The 18,954-nt window shown below is 45.0% G+C and overlaps 1 protein-coding gene across 7 annotated transcripts in view; it reads left to right on the forward strand.

The window, feature by feature from the left end:
* LDLRAD4 (low density lipoprotein receptor class A domain containing 4) overlaps positions 1-18,954 on the forward strand; it is a 337,872-nt gene that overhangs the window by 46,631 nt on the left and 272,287 nt on the right. For 6 of the 7 annotated variants that reach the window (XM_059706718.1, XM_059706722.1, XM_059706713.1 and 3 more), the window contains exon 2: positions 11,068-11,149. The gene's annotated coding sequence lies outside the window, so the exon portion shown is untranslated. The remainder of the gene's footprint in view (positions 1-11,067; positions 11,150-18,954) is intronic. The other variant, XM_059706716.1, reaches the window with a different exon arrangement.

Raw genomic sequence — 18,954 nt, forward strand, 5'->3', positions numbered from 1 at the left:
TAGCAGCTGAAGCATACTGCGCTCATAGCTTGATCTTCCCCTGTAGCGTTGCTATACTGAAGTCACTTCATGGCTTTTCCCCTGTTCGCTTCCCTTTCTCTTACCTGGGTCATTAATTTTAGATTGCACTGCCTCCTTAAAGACTGAAGTCATGCACAAAGTAAAACCCTGAAACATTTAGGAGCTATGCAGCATTATATTGTAAACCTGTAAAAATTCTTACCAAGTTAGTGGTTTGGAAGGATTTTCATGAGAACTCCTTCAGCTGAAAGGTAGTAAATTCCTTAAAAATAACTAAACTTTGGCTTACAACAAGGTCATTGTTTGGCAGTGTCCATGTTTTAAAAACTTTCCAGATCTCAGAGGAGGAAATGATTCTGAGACAATGTAGCAAATTAAAAAATAAAAACAATAAATTAACATTTGCATTATTTTACCAAGGATTGATTTTCTTTCTTCCAACTTTTTATCCTACATTCTAGATAAATTGGACCATGTAAAGAACTAGAAGGTTAGTTTTACTTTTTTTTTTAAAAAAATTGAAATTGGTTTTTCAGAAATGGAAATTTGGCAGCAAGTATGGAAACTTGCAAATCGGTTTACAGTGTGTTCTGTGCTTCTTAGTTTAATGAAACCCATAAGAATGAGGAGAGACTGCGTGACTTCAAATGAGAGAAGGCTGTCTGAGTGTAGGTTTCGCCTTTTCTGGGATTTTATTTTTACTCTATTAATTCAGTAGCATGTAGAATGGCATGTCCATACTTTAGTTGGTCAATAGTGGCCTCCAGATGGGTAGAATTTCAAGTCCAATAGTTATTTTTTGGTGACCTCATGTAGGAGATGCCGGGAAATGCTTTCTAAGAATGGCATAAAATTGCTATTCTTAGAAAGTATGAAGAGGGGTGAGTGAGGTAATTAAAAACACACAATAAAAACTGTGACATAATGGAATATAAGAAATGGCTAATAACAGTCTTTACAATCAGACACTGTGTTCTGAACTTGACCTCTGATGAGGTAGTATAAGTGTGTATCTATTTTCAATTAACATGGGACTATCTGGAGCCACTGTGTTCCTTTCAAATAAGATAGGATAGATGGACATTTTTTAAAATGATGGTTTCATCACTAATATATGTTTTCCAACCTGCTGGAGCCCTAATAAGCTCATCTGACTGAACATGGCTCACTTTAGTGTATCCAAGTTTGTGGTACAGGAGCTACTTCCAAATAGATGTCCTCTCTTCATCCTCTGACGGCTTATAGGTTCTGCACCCGGCCTTGTCCTGCTTTCCAAGTCAGTTTCCTTTCTGAGTTTCTTTACTCCCTCGCTTGGGTGCTGTCCTCTACTCTTCCCAGATGGCCCTTCCGTCTCCGTCACTGCTGGGCTGCCATCAGCCGAAGCGCACCTGGACATGCTTGTGGATGTCACCTACACGCCTGCCTTCACGGTGCTCTCTGCTGAGGGGTCTGCTCTGCATCTGAACACACAGTATTAGCGGAGTCTGAGAAGGGGTTCCTTGATCCATAAACCACCGAGGGCTGTCTTGTGCGTTGTAACTGGACTACCACATTGTCACCCCCTTGGGAGCTTGTTGGAAATGCAGAACCTTGGGGCTCACTGCAGGCCTGCCGAGTCTGCATCTGTCCTGCCTTAGAGTGTAAAGCAGTGCTTATACTGGACCTATTTTAATGACCACTTACAAGTTTATCAAAGCTGTGAAAGCCAAAGGCAGAATCCGTGAGCAGTAGAATGCTTTCATTAAGTTACTTCAGAGGACTGGACCCTGGACTCTGTTTGAAGAGTTGATGCATGGGTCGTGCAGACGGAGTGGGCTCCGTTTCGCTGCAGCAGAGACCACTTGGCTCCTTTCTGCTTCTGGTTCTCCACGAGGCTTGAGGGCTGTGCTGGGAAGGACCATCCTTCAGGACGCCCTGGGGTTTCACGAGTAGAGTTTGCTCTGTTCTACAGGCTGGGAGGATCGGTGGACCAAGGGGGAGACAGCCGATGTTGTGAGTTGTGCAGTTAATCATTCATTTGCAGTTGTTAATTATTTAAGTGCCTAGACCAGTGTTTCAGAACTGCAGGTAAGAACTCTTTGGTGGTCCATGAAGTCATCTTAGTAGGTCACAAACAGCACTTAAAAGTGATCTGCAATAGAAGAGAAGATAGATAATAGTTCACATAGGAAGGCTGAGATTGTTTTTAGAAGCTTTAAAAATGTTTTACATGTGATATGTGTATGTACATGTAGATATTTAATATAACAACTCAGTATATATGTATATAAAGATATATGCATACATGTACTTCTATATATATGTATGTGGGTATGTGTTGCATTAAAAATGTTTGAAAATACAAAATGATTAATATTATGGGGAGTTACAGAGAAAGTGGTAAAAGATACAGTTCATGTAATTTAATGGAGGAGGAAGACCAAGCATATATGTTTATTACTGGGTCAGTTTACCAAATGACAAATAATGTAGCCTACATATTAATGAATAGTAAACATTCTGCCATTCAGAAATGTTGGGAAATAAAGTGTTATGATTTTTCAGCCATTGTTGTTACCATAGAGCTATCATAATGCCATTGATAGATTTAAATATTTAGAATCCAGTGAGGTACAGTCAAAACTAAAATGATTTTGAACTTAATTTTTTAAATTGATTTGGGGGGGGGGATAGAAAGAGGTAAGAGAGAAACATTGATTGCTTGCTCCACACATGACCCGACGGGGATCACATCCACATCTGGGTATGTATCCTGACTGGGAATTGAACCCGCCCCCTCTTGGTGTACAAGATGAAGCTCTAACCCAGCGGTTCTCAACCTGTGGGTTGCGACCCCTTTGGGGGTCGAATGACCCTTTCATAGGGGTCGCCTAAGACCATCGGAAAACACATATATAATTACATATTGTTTTTGTGATTAATCACTATGCTTTAATTATGTTCAATTTGTAACAATGAAATTGGGGGTCACCACAACATGAGGAACTGTATTAAAGGGTCGCGGCATTAGGAAGGTTGAGAACCACTGCAAGAACCACACCCGCCAGGGGTATTTTAAACTTGCTTTGATTTTTCACTGCTGATTTAGCCAACTTTAGGATCTTCTGTATCTTTGGCATAATCGTGGTAAAGGTTCAATACCTATGTGTAAGTAAAGCATGGAGAGGCATCCTTTAAGACACAGAATGCTCATTTCCAGGTTCCCACCTGAGGCTTGGCATGTTTTCTTGATTACTTAGCTACTCTTGAAGGTTGAAGAGTCCAGTTTTTGGCTTTTCTCAACCTCTTTCCTCTTCCTGTGTCTTTAGCATCTGGCTTGGCATATTTAGCATCTGGGAAATCTTTTTTTTTTTAAAGTATATTTTTATTGATTTCAGAGTGGAAGGGAGAGGGGAGAGAGAGAAACATCAATGATGAGAATCACGGATTGACTGCCTCCTGCATGTCCCCTACTGGGAATCGAGCCCGGAACCCTGGCATGTGCCCTTGACCTGAATCGAACCCGGGACCCTTCAGTCTGCAGGCTGACGCTCTATCCACTGAGCCAAACCAGCTAGGGGCGGTAAATCCTTGTTGAATGAATGCATGACTCTCTTAGTAGCTCCTCATTTCTCTTGAGTAAAAGCCAAGTCCTTACCATTGCCTAAAAGCCCATGGGTTCCCTGTGGCCTGCCTCACGTCATTTCATTCACTCAGTCCAGCCACCCTGCTTCCTGTTCCTGGACTTCTCCCTGGAACGCTGTTCCTCACATACCCATGTGTCCATCCCTTTGCCTCCTTCCAGCCTTGGCTCAGATGCCACCTTCTCAGGGAGCCTTCTCCAACACAGCTTCCCTCGACCCTGCACTGTCTATCCCCTGCCCTGCTCTATTCTTGCCTTTCTACACGGCACTTACCACTTCTGAGCAAATGGCTTCATTTACCTGTTGAGTAGGTTTGTTGTTGGACTGTCCACCCCGATTGTGCTTGCTGATGTAACCCCGGATCGTATCTGGCACGTAGTGGGCACACATAACAACCTGCCAGTGGTTTGCATGGTTGAATGAGTTTGAGTGTGGATTTTGACCTACGTTGGTTTCTTCTTTCCACCTTACGTGACGTGGTGACTTCTCTGGTCTCTTCCTGGCATTTAGCATTCACTCCACCACAGTACTAGGGATTCAGCACATAGAAACAACTCTCTTACAAGTTCTTATAGAAATGGAGAGTTGGGTCTATATTTACTGTTAAATATTAATAAAGGTCAATAAAATATTGATAATTTTTTTCTTTGGCTTATGAAAACCAATCCTGACATTTTTTTCTAACAGCACAGACTTATTGATGTTTGCTCTGTTTCCCATATTAAGTTTTGGGTTTTCATAGAAATAACTTCAGTCCTTTTTATTTTCTGATAGTATGTGCTAGGAAACTTGAGACATAACGGGTCTTCAAAAACATTGCTGCTTTGCCAGCCTGGGACTGAGTCTGCTGTGGCTCCTGAAAAGTCCTGGCTGTGGCCTCCCACTGCGCCAGTCTTTGGGGGTCAGGACTGTCATCTGCCAGTGTGGTTCCACAGCGTCCGTGTTCATCTCTGCCTGTGGAGTGTTCACGGAAAAGACCAAAAGGGTGGCCTGGCCGGTGTGGCTCCCCTTATCTTCATTTGTTAGCTGCTGAGTTCAGAGTTGATGTGATTTGCCTGAGGTCTTGTAGGCAGTAAGTGGTGGATCTGGACTTGAACCCAGGCCAGGCTGTGTCTGTGGCTCTACCTTTCAATGGCCCAGTTGTGCTCATGGACTTCCTGTCACAGTGACTGAGTATTTGATTCCCGTTTTGGCTCATACAGATACGGTAACATCTTCATTTGGATGTGTGCTAGTATGCTTTTTTTAGAGCATAATTTGACCCCGAGAACTCCTTCCATGATGCCTGGGGAACAAGACAGTATTGCTTCTTAAGGAACGAAAAAGGATCTTGATGTCTTAGAAAAATTGTCAAGTTTTTCATCCCTTTTAAGTACTTTGTGATCTTCTGTGGAGGTGTCAGTCTTGTCTTTTTTCCCTTGAGTTTGGAAGTAACTAGGAGATTGGTCACTGTTGGACTTAAATATCACTTAAAATAAATCACCCCCCTTTTTGTTATTTCCTTAACGTGCTCTTTCCAACTTTGTTAAAAACTATCTCCCCTCCTTCTCTCCCCCTCCCCCGTCTTATGCTATGAAACATCTGCTTCTCCCATCTTAAGGTTTGTCATGCCCCTGAGCATGTGTGTTTGTGCGCATGCGTGCCCTTGTGCCCGGGCCGCACCTTGGCTGTGGTGCTGGTTGCAGCACAGTGTTGTCTGAGGGTGGCCTTGTCCTAGTTTCCTCATAGATGGTTCTGGCCTTTATTAAGCTTGGGAGATGGAACTGCCGTGCTTTGCAGCATGAAGAGCTCAATGCAAACCAGCAAGGAAGATAGGAAACCTGTCTGTTGTTTAGCTTTGGGCAGGTGGACTGTTTTTGCTCTGACTGAGTTTCTTGTTTGAAGGGCGAGGCCGGGCATGAGGGGCCCTGGCATGGGGACTTCTCTCTGAAAGTCTGTTGGCCGCCCTGCCCTGCTGTCTTGTCAGCTCAGACCTCAGTGGCTGTGTCTGTCCTGCGCTGGCCAAGAGGATGTGTGTGAGTCCATCTGGACTGCCTTCATCCATTAGATGTGCCCCCCAAGGAGCTTTTGGGGGCCAGGTCTTTGAAGAGTCCGATCCCTTCGACTGTACCCCAGGAAAGCCCAGGGCCAGTTCTCTGTGCTCCAGAAGAGAGGATTTGTGGGTGTGGCTGTCGCAACGCTTTATTTCTACCAGGAAACAGAATGCATCTGCTTTGAAGAGGTCCTTCCTTTCTATTTTGGGAAGTAAGCCAGACAGCCGATAGACAACATCTGGCTTTGGGGTCCTTCTCCTTCCTTCCCTCCGGCTGAGTGCCTGCTGGGAGTTGCTCAAAGTCACCCTCTTTGCGTGCATCCCTCAATGTTTGAAAGGCACCACGAAACGGTTTCTGATGCTTTGTTAAGAAACAGCTTGTCAAGCCCGTGGTCGAGGCCCGATGGCCAGACCCTGCGTGTGGCCGCCTGGTGCCGGTGGTTAGCATCTCACGCTGGGCTCTGCAGGGAGGCTGCTGGCAGTGCTTCCTGTGGGCCCCTCAGGTCAGTCTCAGCTCGTGAGGAAGCCGATCCGTGGCCCACAAAGACACACCTGTGCTCAGCATTTCTTGGCATTAGTTTACTCTGAAACAAGTCAGCTCCATGAGAGGAAGTATCAAAATGAAAACCGTGGCATTTATGGGTTGAATGAATGCACACATGCATTTTGTGTCTTGAAAATGTACCTGACAGCCGAAACCGGTTTGGCTCAGTGGATAGAGCGTCAGCTTGCGGACTGAAAGGTCCCAGGTTCGATTCCGGTCAAGGGCATGTACCTGGGTTGCGGGCACATCCCCAGTGGGAGATGTGCAGGAGGCAGCTGATCGATGTTTCTCTCTCATCGATGTTTCTAACTCTCTATCTCTCTCCCTTCCTCTCTGTAAAAAATCAATAAAAAATATATTAAAAAAAAAAAAAAAAGAAAATGTACCTGACAGCCCTAGCCAAACCTGACGGGGCTGGTTTTGCTCAGCGGATAGCGCATCGGCCCGAGGACTGAAGGGCCCCAGGTTTGATTCTGATCAAGGGCACGTACCTTGGTTGCAGGCTCGATTCCTGGCGCGTGTGGGAGGCAACCAATCGATGTGTCTCTCTGACATCAATGTTTCTCTCTCTGTCTGTCCTCCTCCCTTCCACTCTCTAAAAATTAATGGAAAAATATCCTTGGGTGAGGATTAACAAAAAGAAAAGAGGCCAAAAAGAAAAGAAAATGTATCTGACACAAAAATCCATGCATGTATGTTCCTGCGTGTGGGCCCGTTGTTAAGGAACACCACAACATTTCTGAAAAATGTTGTAAAGCAAAACATGGTTCTGGAAGGAGAGCTGTGTGTTCTGTTTTCCTTAATCTCTTTCTGTAGCGCTAAGTACATTACCTCCGTTTGTGCTTTTACCTGTCCCAGTTTATAAATGTCCGCGAAGTGGTTCTCTCCTCTTGTCTGCCTCCAGAGGTCATGGTGTTTTCAATGGCTGCACTTCACGGGACCCCATCCCCAGTGGGAGCCAGCCCTGTGTCAGAGAAAGGAAGGAAGCATGCGGTCAGGTCTCTCTCGTAACCTTTGTGCGGAACACGTGTCTTCCTTTACCTTAAAGAGGAAGCGAGGACGTTCTGAAGATTGAGAACAAATGTGCCTCACTTCCTTTGTGATTTCCCAGCACCTGCCATTCATATATCCCCTTCTGGGGGGAGGCAGGTCCTTGTTGCGTGTTACTTTTCAGGAATACCTGCACTCTGCTTCTTCCTGCTCTGCCTCTCACCAGTCCCTGGTTCCCAAACTGCAGCCACTGAACCTGCAGTGCCGTGTGAACTGCTGGAAGTGTGTCAGGAACGTGGCCTTGAGGAGACGGCTTGGGGTTAGTGAGATCGCCCACAGGACCACGCTTTATCACTTTGGAAAGCCATGTGTAGATTCCTCAAATGCTTCGCGCCGCAGGGTGTGAGAGGACCTCCGCCAGCACCTCTGTGAGCGCCTGTGCTTATTAATTCCCTTCAGTGCCGTCCTCTCAGGGGAACAGTTCTTCTGAGGGCTTGCTTTCATTTGTGGGGGCATAGCATTAACACTCAGCCTTCTTTTCCTTGCAGCACTGGACTTTGTGAAAGACCTGTGTTTTGTGAGATTATGGAAAAGGCAGGCACTTACTAGAACTGAGGGTGAAGGGAACTGGGTAGGGTCCATCTTCTGGGCCTGTTTCTTTCTCTGCACGGGGAGGCATCTCAGTGACCCCCCAGTTCCCTGCTGTGGGCCATTGGCTATTTTCACACGTAGAGATGGGCTCAAGAGAGTTAAAATTATGCTGGGAAGAAGAGGCGAGTTTATTGAAATTCTCTGCCTCGTATGTCATGGGACTGGTGTTTTTAAGTTTTTCTTGGCTTGAGTTTGAGAACTGCTGCCTGAGAGACTGAGCACCAGGGGATGGATAAACCTTGGAGATGACGTTCCGGTTTACTGAGTGATTTATGTGCGAGTAGGAATATATAATAAGATCCTGAATGTAGGTTTCAGGAGAGCATGATAGGTTTCTGTAATGAATGAAGCGTTTATTTTGAACTCTCTTAAGTAATTTAACTGATTTGAATACTTAAAAATATCCCTTTTAGTAAATCAGGTCTCTCAAAATCTAAAATAAACACAATGTTAGTTACAATCTTCTTTGAAATAAAAAGACAATAATTTACCTCTTAAGGATAACAGAAACAGTATATTTATGCATTCAACTTTAAACAGAGATTTAAAAAAATCTTGCTTAAAAGAATTAAAAATCATCAGCTTAAAAAATAGAAAAACTTAAAGGACTTTTGAAATAGGTTGTCAAGAAGTTGGGTTAACATTTGTTTTAGAATTTGAACTGGGTTATTTGACTTGTACAGCTGTTTCCATTTTGATTGGGAATGAATTATTGATATGAATGGAAAATTAAGAATGAGTCACAAATTCTTACTTTGAAAAATTTCTTAGGGAATTTTTTTGTTTTTAACCTTTATCTGTGAGATAGCAGAATGCCAGAGAAGTGGCAAGGATTTTTGGAAAAAGCCAAAACAAAAACAAAAACATTAGTGAATAACATTTCTAAGTGCTGACTGAGATTCATAGGTAAAATGAAATAACCAGTACTGGAAAATTGTGTTTTCGTCATTTGGGATAGAGCATGAGGCTCAGTGTCTTCCACCCGTTTTGAAATTAATTTTAAGGTTCTAAGCTCTGCCCGGAGGGCTTGTATGAATTCTGTTGCTTTGGCTTGATGGTAGTAACTAGAGATTGACAAATCACAACTCTTTTAATTTGGCTTAATTAAAAAAATGTTAAGGGCCTTCCATGTGCCACATACTCTGCAAAATCTTGGGGATGCCAGGGAGATGGTGATGTGGTTCTTGCCCACAAGTTGCTCATAGTCAGGTAGGATAAATGAAGTTTCATTTATGGATGGATGAGGCCGGTAGAGAGGGCTGTTCTGATGTACAATTATGTATGCATTTAATACACATATATGTTATATATCCCCATATTTAGTAAGTTACTAAATTATTTGCTAGGTAACAAATTGCCATAGACTTACATCTTAAACCAACACCCATATATTACCTCAGTTTCCATGGGTCGGGAGTCTGGGTATGGCTTAGTTGGTTCTCGGCTCAGGATCTCAGAAGGCTGCAGTCAACGTGTTGGCCCAGCTGTGTTCTCATCTGGGGGTGTGAATGGGGAAGAATCCACTTCTAAGCTCATTCAAGTTGCTAGCAGACACCATTTCCTTGTCGGTGTAGGATTGATGTCCCTGTTTTCTTGCAGGCTGTCAGCTGGGGGCTTGCTCTCAGATCCTTGCTATGTGGCTCCCTCACAAGCCCTGTCATGACATGGCAGCTCACTTCTCTAACTCCAGAAAGTGAGTCTTACTGTCTAGTCTGCTGAAGTGGAGTGGTACATAGCATAACTGGATGAAGGGAGTGACATCCCATTATTTTTGCCATATTCTGTTGGTTAGAAGCAAGTCACAAATTCTGCCTGCAGTCAGGTGGAGGGGATTATACAAAGGTGTGACCTGTTGGGGGTCACCTTAGAATTCTGCCCACCTCAGTACATTTCTGGTTGTTCCACTGACTTGTGTTCCCAAGAAATCTGATCATAATTTAAATGCCAGGAAGACTGATGAAAGCGCACTCCCCGTTGAGAAATAAAATCTGTTATCTGGCAAATCAGAAGTGGATTGTTTTCTTCCCTCAGTGGTTAGAAAACAGGCAGAGAAAATAATGCCTGTAGGTTCACAATATTGATAGGAAGGAATTACACAAAAATAGTGAGGTGTTTGGCTCTTGTGTTTGGGGTGGACCGCCACAGGAATCTCACAGTATCCTCTGGCTAGACATAGTCATTTTTAAAATCTGGATGTCTTAGCATTGGCTGATCACTCAGGAGTGGCATATGGCAGGAACACACTTTGAGGGACAAGTCTCCTGGAGAGTACACTGCAGCACACAAGCTGGACAGATGGTGGCTTATTCAACCTTGGACAGGAGTGTAATCCTACTCATTGGCAGGCAGCGGGCTGAGAGGTGCTTGTGGTATCTGAGGCAGAGCTGACTTGAGTTTACCTGAAACGGCTTTGTAAGGCATGAGGTGGTCACCTGATGTGACCTGGATGGCTTAGTGCTCACAGAGTCTACTTCTCAAGTTGGAATGAGGATGCTGGTGACAGATTGTGTGACCTGGAAGTGGACAGAGTCTGGAGCACTAAATGGAGGACGTTCTAACGGAGTGTAGGGCAGGTGTAAAGACAGCCTTGTAGACAGAATCACGGATGTTACCACCCTAGCTAGGTCTTCACCACGCAGGGGTTGGTGTTGCTCTCACAAAATTAAATATGCATTTCATGGGTGGAAAAAGGTAGGGGCTGGACCTGCCTTTCTTTACCATGAAGGGTCGGTGGATCGGTGTGTCTGCAAGATAAAAATTTGGATTGTTAAGAAAGAGAATGGTCTTTTCACAGCCATAGTTAGAATGTTTATGATTAAAAAAAACCGCCCCAAAATCCAATTAGGACATCATCCATTATTTGTTTGTGGCCCCTCATTGAAGAAAAGGACTGTGTGTTCAGAAGAACAAGTGTGGATCCTTTGATTGGAAGATGAGAACTCGGTGCCCCTGTGGCTGCTGGAGAGCTGACGACAGGGAGATTTTGTTCCCACTTCAGTCACATCTCTTACCCCAGATTTTTAATTCAAATTCCCTCCTCCTTTTCTTTAATATTTGATGCTTATTTTTGTATTCTTAATTTATTCATTTTTGTATTTGTGCCTTTAATTGTGACAGTCCTCACATATTTTTTGGAACTTGGGGAAGGGGATGTACGAAGTGAAACCAAGAAATGGTTCACTGAAATTCTTTATTTTTCCTTTTAGCAGTTCAAGTTCTACATTTGTAACATCATCCACTTACAAGACCATTTCAAGAACTGACATCAGTTTTCATACAGCTTAAAAGGTGAGTAGAACTTAAGACTCTTCTTTTTTATTTTTATTTTTTATTTTTAAATATATTTTATTGATTTTTTACAGAGAGGAAGGGAGAGAGATAGAGAGTTAGAAACATCGATGAGAGAGACATCGATCAGCCACCTCCTGCACATCTCCCACTGGGGATGTGCCTGCAACCCAGGTACATGCCCTTGACCGGAATCGAACCTGGGACCTTTCAGTCTGCAGGCTGACGCTCTGTCCACTGAGCCAAACCGGTTTTGGCAAGACTCTTCTTTTTTAAAACAAAATTTTAAATTGATTTTTAGAGAAAAAGAGAGGAAGGGAGAGGGAGAGAGAAAAACCATCGATTGGCTGCCTCCTGCACGTCCCCTCAACACGGGCATGTGCCCTGACCAGGAATTGCATGTGCCTTGACCAGGAATCGAACTGGTGACCTCTTGGTCCATGAGATGATGCTCAACCAACTGAGCCACAACGGCCAGGGCCAGACTCTTCATTATGATAATGTTTGTGAAGCAGACCTTGTCCCAGCACTAACCATTGAGATGGTGTTCTTCTCAAGAAAGTTGCACCAACTTCTAGGTGTAAAAACTACTAGCAGTCTTTTTCTGATAGGAGGAAAGTTGTATGATGTCAGATTAAATATGACCTTTTTGTTTAATACACAAGCATATTCCCAGTGGGCTGGAATACATATTAAATACTTCTAGATTTACTAAAATACCTGAAGAAAAATAATTTTACTATTTTGCTGAGCTTGAGCATTTAATGCCCAGACACAAGGGATTCTTTATTTCTCATTCTAAGTTTTTTGTTTTTCTTGGTTTCTTACTTCATAAATGGAATAATACTATGGTTGCCATGAGAAATAAATGAGCCACCCTGCTTAATACGGCACTTGGCATATAACGCACACTAAATAAATGTCAGTTCCTTTCTCTCAGCTTTGTGACATCAAGTGAGCAGATTTTCTTTGTATCGGTAGTACACATGGTCTGTACAATGAAGTGGGGGTTGACTTCCTAATTTGCTGCATTTGGTTTTATGTTTTCTGGGGGTGGGTGTAAGTGGCTGGGCGTTGGGGTTTCTGGAACTAGAAGCTTAGACAACCCCTATGTGTTTTGGTTATCTCTGGACATCCTCAGACTCAAAGCCTACATTGGAGCCAGCCCCAGTGGGGACAGTCAGGAGGGTGCCAGGCGCATCCTTCCCCCCTCAGCCTGCCCGCTGCCAGCTTTTCACCCGAGGCGTGCCTCTTCACAGCTTTGTGCCTCTGTTTTTCTCAAACTCTTAAGGGATTTTAGTGATTCCTGTTCTGCCCAATTACCAGGCTGTGGGAGCCTCAAATGGAGAAATATTGAGAGTCTTCAGGAAAGTAAGAAAGGCTCTAAAAAATATAAGGCATAACTTTTTCCTAAATTTTTAATGTGCCAGGTGTAACTCACTGTTTATGCTAAATCCCTTACTAGAATGTAAGCTTTGTAAGGTCAAGGACCCCTCCCCCCCCCCCCCCCCCCTCACACACACACTTATTTCTTTTTTCTAGGGCCTAAAACACTTCCTGGTACACAGGAGGAGTTCAATACAACTTCTGTCAAATGAAATGAATTAATGAAGATCACTCCTGGAGGCTCATTTAGCCTTTTTATTTGTGGTTGCTGTTGGAACTAGATGAGGCGATGGGCGAATCGGGAGGGATTTGATGTGCTTCCTCATTGAGGCACATGGAAACCTGAATTTAAATGGAGTTTTCACAGTTTAGAACCTTCCTAAAACTGTGGGTGCTAAGGAGCACACGGCATGTAACACACCACCCTCTCAGTCAGTGTTGGGTGCAGTTCCTCTGCGTTGCTGCGTGTGTGCAGTTCACGTGTTTCTTTCCTGAGTGGATTTCCCTACCAGACACCGGAAGGCTTGGAGCCCATTCAGTGGGCTCGCTCAGGGTGGGTGGTAAGCTTTCGTGGCGCATTCGGGCTGCGGGCCTCACGGATACTTAGTGACTGATGAAATACTTCCCATTTGTGTGATTCTTGATTACTTGACAGGACGCCATGATGTTTGAGAACCCCTTGTCTTCCCTGGCTTGGTGAGTGTTGATGAGCTGCGTGTTGATGAGCTGGGCTCTTTTTCTTCCATAACTTGGCACACCCACCGCCAACTTTAAGTGGAGGTGGCCTCTCAGTTTTACCAGGACCCAGAGAGTGTGGGCGCTCTTTAATTTCTCTTTCATCATCTCAGATATAGTCCTCTTTGACTCTACCCACCAAACACTAAAACTGTCTTTAAGTAGAATTTTACTGAATAACTAAATACACCCTTGGATTATGCCCCTAAGGACTGTACAGCTTGATTTACAAAATTTTAGCAAAAGTAGAAATAATTTCTTGCAAATTACATAAGTACCTGATTTCCCCCATATATGGGGTTACTGCCTCTGGCAGCTATTTTAAGCAACTTTCAAAATTGGTAATGGAAAACTTTTTTTTTTCTAGCTACATTACTGTATATGGATTTTAAATACAAAGGTACAATGCTCCTCTGAACATCAGAGCAGTTAGAGAGCAGATCCTGTCTACAGAACTGCACGCCGCTTTGTGCTTCTCAGGTCATTTTCTTTTTTCTTTTTAATTAATCCTCACCCGGGGATATCTTGATTTTTAGAAGGGGATGGGGGAAGGAGGGAGGGAGGGAGGGAAGGAGAGACAGACAGAAAGAGAGAGAGAGAGAGAGAGAGAGAGAGAGAGAGAGAGAGAGAGAAAGAAGAAGAAGAAGAAGAAGGAGAAGGAGGGGGAGGGGGAGGGGGAGGGGGAGAAAAGGAGAAGAGAGAGGTGAGAGAGGCACATTGATTGGTTGCCTCCTGCACATGCTCCCACCAGGGCCCAGGATCAAACCTGAAACCTGCAACCCAGGTGCATGCTCTTGATCAGGAATCGAACCCTTGGGTGTGCGGGCTGATGCTCTACCACTGTGAATATGGGCCAGGGCTCAGGTCATTTTCAATCTCATACTGGGATTCTGAGATGTTTTAAGAACTTTGCATGTGTAAAGTAGGTTCTTAGAGCTGACTGTCCTGGAATTTATAATCGCTCTGTTAGTTGTGGTGGAGTGCTGGTGCTGTGACTCAGTTGAACACAGAACTGGTGAATGTAGGTGAAGAAATCATTATTCAAGCTTTTGCACGATTTCTTGTCCTATTCATGTGAGAATGAAACCTCAGACTGATAACTGGTTGGCTCCCAGCACAGACAAGAAAGGGTTAGGTGGGGAAAATCCACCTCTCTTTTGTTTTTCCCCAAGGTCCTTAAGGGACCTGAAGTGGATGGTGAGGACCCGGGAGCCATTTGAAAATCAGCCTGAGACCTGTGGTTCCTGTGGGGAGATGTTCCAGGAATTAAAAAATAACCTTAGGCCCAGCCGGCATGGCTCAGTGATTGAGTGTCAACCTATGAACTAAGAGGTCACGGTTTGATTCCTGGTCTGGGCACATGCCCAGATTGTAGGCTTGATTCCCAGTGGGGGACATGCAGGAAGCAGCCGATCAATGATTCTCTGTCATCATTGATGTTTCTATCTCTCTCTCCCTCTCCCTTCCTCCCTGAAATCAATTAAAAAAGAAGAATAAAAAAATAACCGTTGATATAGATAATGCACCCCTGACCTGGATTGCCTGTATTTGCATTGAATTTAAACTTTTATAAGGTAAGTCAAAGAGAATCAGTGGTGCTGGGAGAAGTGCCACCTTTGAGTGTAAGTCCCTGATGTCTACAGTGGCACATAAAGTAATGCTTATTTTCTCTGGATGTGCCCTTGGTAGTGTGCCGGGGTCCAACCCCAGCGGGTCCAGGGGTCCCCAAAGGTGTGGACGGAGTAGGCGAAGAAGGAATGACACAGGGACAGCATTCAGTTGATCAGCAGCCTAGCCAGGATCTCCAGCCAAGCTCTGGTCTCGATCCCCAGAGAGGTTCTGCTTAGGATCTCCAGCCAGGTTCTGTCCAGGCTCTCCAGTCAGGTTCAGTGTCCAGGTTCCAGTCAGGTTCTCCTGCCAATCTCTGTAGTCAGGTTCAGTCCAGGATTCCTTGCCATGTTCTCCCGCTAGGCTCTGTCTCTAGGCTCCGAGGCCAGTCCCTCTCCAGGATCCTCTGGCATGCTCTCTCCAGCGAAGTTCTTCTGCCTCTAGGCTCCGTGTAGATTCTGTCTTCTTGATTCTGTTCTAAGTTCTGAGTGTTTCTGTCTTGTTACAACTGTATTTATACCAGTTGATTCAATCCTATCAATCTCTATTACAAAGGTTAGGGCGTTTCTTATCTCCATTCCAGGGAGAAAAGATTATGTAGTTTAAGCAAGATTGTTTGTAGTTAAAGGGATTAATTACCCGCCTGGCACTTAGTTGAGGGGTTTTATTCCCTCCCTAACTTCAGGGGAAAATCCCTACCTGGGGATTCAACCTTTCTCGGAGAGGTGGCTTTGGTTAAAACACAGCGCCAAGAAGGTGAGCAAATATATTAAGAACCGTATGCCATATATGCCAGGTCCCTTGAAACAGCAAGGATGGACCGGCTCCCGGCAGTAGTGTACAATTAAATAGATTAAACCATGAAAATACGGTCAAACAGACACATTCCGAGCTGTGGTATAAATGACCGAATTCTGCTGGGGGTTCCCAGCCTTGAAGGAGGATTTAGACTGTGCCTTACAGTGAGGTTGAGAGCATTCAGAGGCTGGACTGAGACGTCCCATCCGTGTGAGGAGCCGGTGCCTCTCACCTTCCAGGTTGTCATCAGGGAAGTAATGCCAAGGTTCCCAGTGGGTGGGGTGGATCCTAGGGAGACTAGTTTTAGGGTCCCCCTTGGCTTCTGAGAGCCAACGAGAAGGGTTCTCCAGGCCTCATTTACCCTCCCTCCAGCCGGCCCATGTCTACGCAGCATCGGGGACTCGGATCTGAGCTCCATCTCACTGCTTTCCCTCATTCTTCAACTCCAAGGTTAAGAGTGCACTGTGAAGAGTTGAAAGTCAGCAAGGGCGTCAGGGATGCTCTGTGCCATGTTTGAGTTAGGGAAACACAGCAGTGCATGGGGACGGCAGCAGGTAGAGCACCACTTTCACAGGCTGGGAAGAGGAACTTGTGGCCGCTGTCATTTCTGTCTGTGGCTGGGTCCTGGGGAAGTTTTCTTTGTCTGTTTGTTGGATTCTGTCCTCCTGTGATAGGACTATATTGTTTTCTTGTTAAGTAGACACTCAGAGTTGTATTAGAAAAACTCCTTTTCACTTTTCGCTTTAAAATCAAACATGCTAGTAGCCACATCAGTGGAGGCCTAGCACAGTAGTGTCAAACTGCAAAAAAGCTAGCAAATTTTCCACCTAAAGTTTTTGTGGGGGAAGTAGGGGTGGGGGGCGTGGGGAAGAGTATAAAAATAAGCCTTTCAGAGATTTTTGGGTTGCTTGGTGGAATGTGTATTTTTCCATGGTGCGGGAGGTTAGAAATAGCACTGCTTTTTATGGGATTCTCAGCAGCAGCCCAAAAATTTGGCTTTGTGGGCTCAGTCCCTCTGTGTGGGCGAGGCAGCTCCTGCAGCCTGTGGGTGGGGGCAGTGCCTGGCAGCATGCTCTGGCAGCGTCTCTGTCTGTCTTCCTGCCTCCCCGCTCCCCGCGTGGTGTCACCCGGATGAACAGCACTCAAGTGTAAAATGTGCTTACCAAGGTCAGGTTCTTGCGATGACTTGCCTATGGCAACCGATGCCAGTTGTAACAGACTGAGTCTCAGCGGTCCCCACAAAGTCACATTGGTCCCTGTGCGAGGGCAGTCACTGAGAGCAGGAATCATCATCTGGGAGTGGGGGCTGCCCTTCAGGGCTGCTCTGTGTCAGACTGGCTGGACCTCTTGAGTCTATCTGAGACGCCCTCCTCTTAGAACTGTGATGGCGAACCTTTTGAGCTGGGCGTGTCAGCATTTTGAAAAACCCTAACTTAACTCTGGTGCCGTGTCACATATAGAAATTTTTTGATCTTTGCAACCATAGTAAAGCAGAGATTTATATTTTTGATATTTATTTTATATATTTAAATGCCATTTAACAAAGAAAAAATCAACCAAAAAAATGAGTTCGCTTGTCACCTCTGACAGGCTTGTCATAGGTTTGCCATCACTGTCTTAGAACCTTGCTGTCAGTGGGGTGGATGTGCCAACCCTTCAAAAGGCGTCCTTATGGATTCTTTAACTTTGTTGTAGTTACATAATTCTTACAAATAGAGGTAGGCTGCCAAGGGTTTCTCAGAATCAATGCAGAAAGGAAAAGGAAGGAGGCAGCCACTGGGACAGAGTTTTTAACCCCCAGGAGACCCAGGACATATGTGAATTCCTTGAAACTGTGCCTGTGTCTACAGGGAAAGCCAGGGATTTAATGGGATTCTTAGCAAGGTTTTGACCTCCAAAAAGATGAAGCGTGTTTGCAGTGGAGCATGAGATGTGAAGTTCTTTTAGCTTGGAAAATCATTTTGGAGATGTAAGGCGTGTGGGAGAGGGAGACCGGGGCAGGGTGGCAGAGGCCAGGCCAGGCAGAGGGAGGAGACGGATGCAGCTATGCATTGTGTGGTCTGACAGCACGAGAGGGGGCTCCTCAGGTTCCTGTTGGGTTTTTTTTTGCAGGCTTCCTTGTTGAACTTCATATCATTCTCGTTTTTGTGTTGGGGATGCTTGGTTACCTTGCAAGCTCGGTGCATGGGAGAGGTGGCTGCTGCACACAGGGTGTCTGGGATCTGCGTGGCTTCAGCCTGAAATTTAATAAATCGTCTCCCACTTTTCCCCCTGGGACCTCCTTTGCCATGGTTCTCTACATTTTTCTGCACGAGGGGAATAGGATAGTGAAGTCAGGGACATGCTGGTCCAGAGGACAGAGGAGGAAACGTCAGGCAGCGAATGCTTCGCCTCTGCTTTCACAGCGCCGTGGACTTGGCGGCTGCTCCGTGGTGCTCTCCTTCAGCATCGTCACTCTGACCCGGCCGGTCATATTTGGGAGATGAGGTTGCTGAATAAGTGTACAGATAATCTACAAATACCAACCATCGTAGCTGCAAAGTGATCATGGAGAAGGACACGTCAGGAGTGCTCTTCACTGCCTGGGCTGCATATTCCACTCAGGGACAGAAGTTCTTCTGTTGAGTCCATAGGTTTAGCTAGGGAAGCTGTGGTGTTGCTGGGCTTGTCAGTTACAGTGGTCACTTCTCTCTGTCCCAGGGCAGTAAGGCAGTGCTTGGAGATGGGGCATTGGGGCGGGGAGGACTCATTCTAAACACTCTGCAACCCCAGGCTACATTTATTTTAATATGTGTGTGTGTGTGTGTGTGTGTGTATTTATTGATTTCAGAGAGGAAGGGAGTGGGAGAGAGAGATAGAAACATCAGTGATGAGAGAGATTCATTGATCGGCTACCTCCTGAATTCCCCCTACTGGGGATTGAGCCTGCAACCTTGGGCATTTGCCCTTGACTGGAATCAAACTTGGGACCCTTCAGTCTACAGGCCGACACTCTACCCACTGAGCCAAACCAGCTAGGGCTGCGTTTATTTTTTAATTGCATTTATTGGGGTGACATTGATTAATGAAATTACATAGGTTTCAGATGTACAGTTCTATAATACATCATGTGTATATTATATTGTGTGTTCACCACCTCAACTCAGGTTTCCTTCTATCACCATTTGTCCCCTTAGACCAGTGATGGCGAACCTTTTGAGCTCGGCGTGTCAGCATTTTGAAAAACCCTAACTTAACTCTGGTGCCGTGTCACATATAGAAATTTGTTGATATTTGCA

Source organism: Myotis daubentonii, chromosome 8 (genome assembly GCF_963259705.1).
Source record: "Myotis daubentonii chromosome 8, mMyoDau2.1, whole genome shotgun sequence".
NCBI classification, from domain to species: domain Eukaryota; kingdom Metazoa; phylum Chordata; class Mammalia; order Chiroptera; family Vespertilionidae; genus Myotis; species Myotis daubentonii.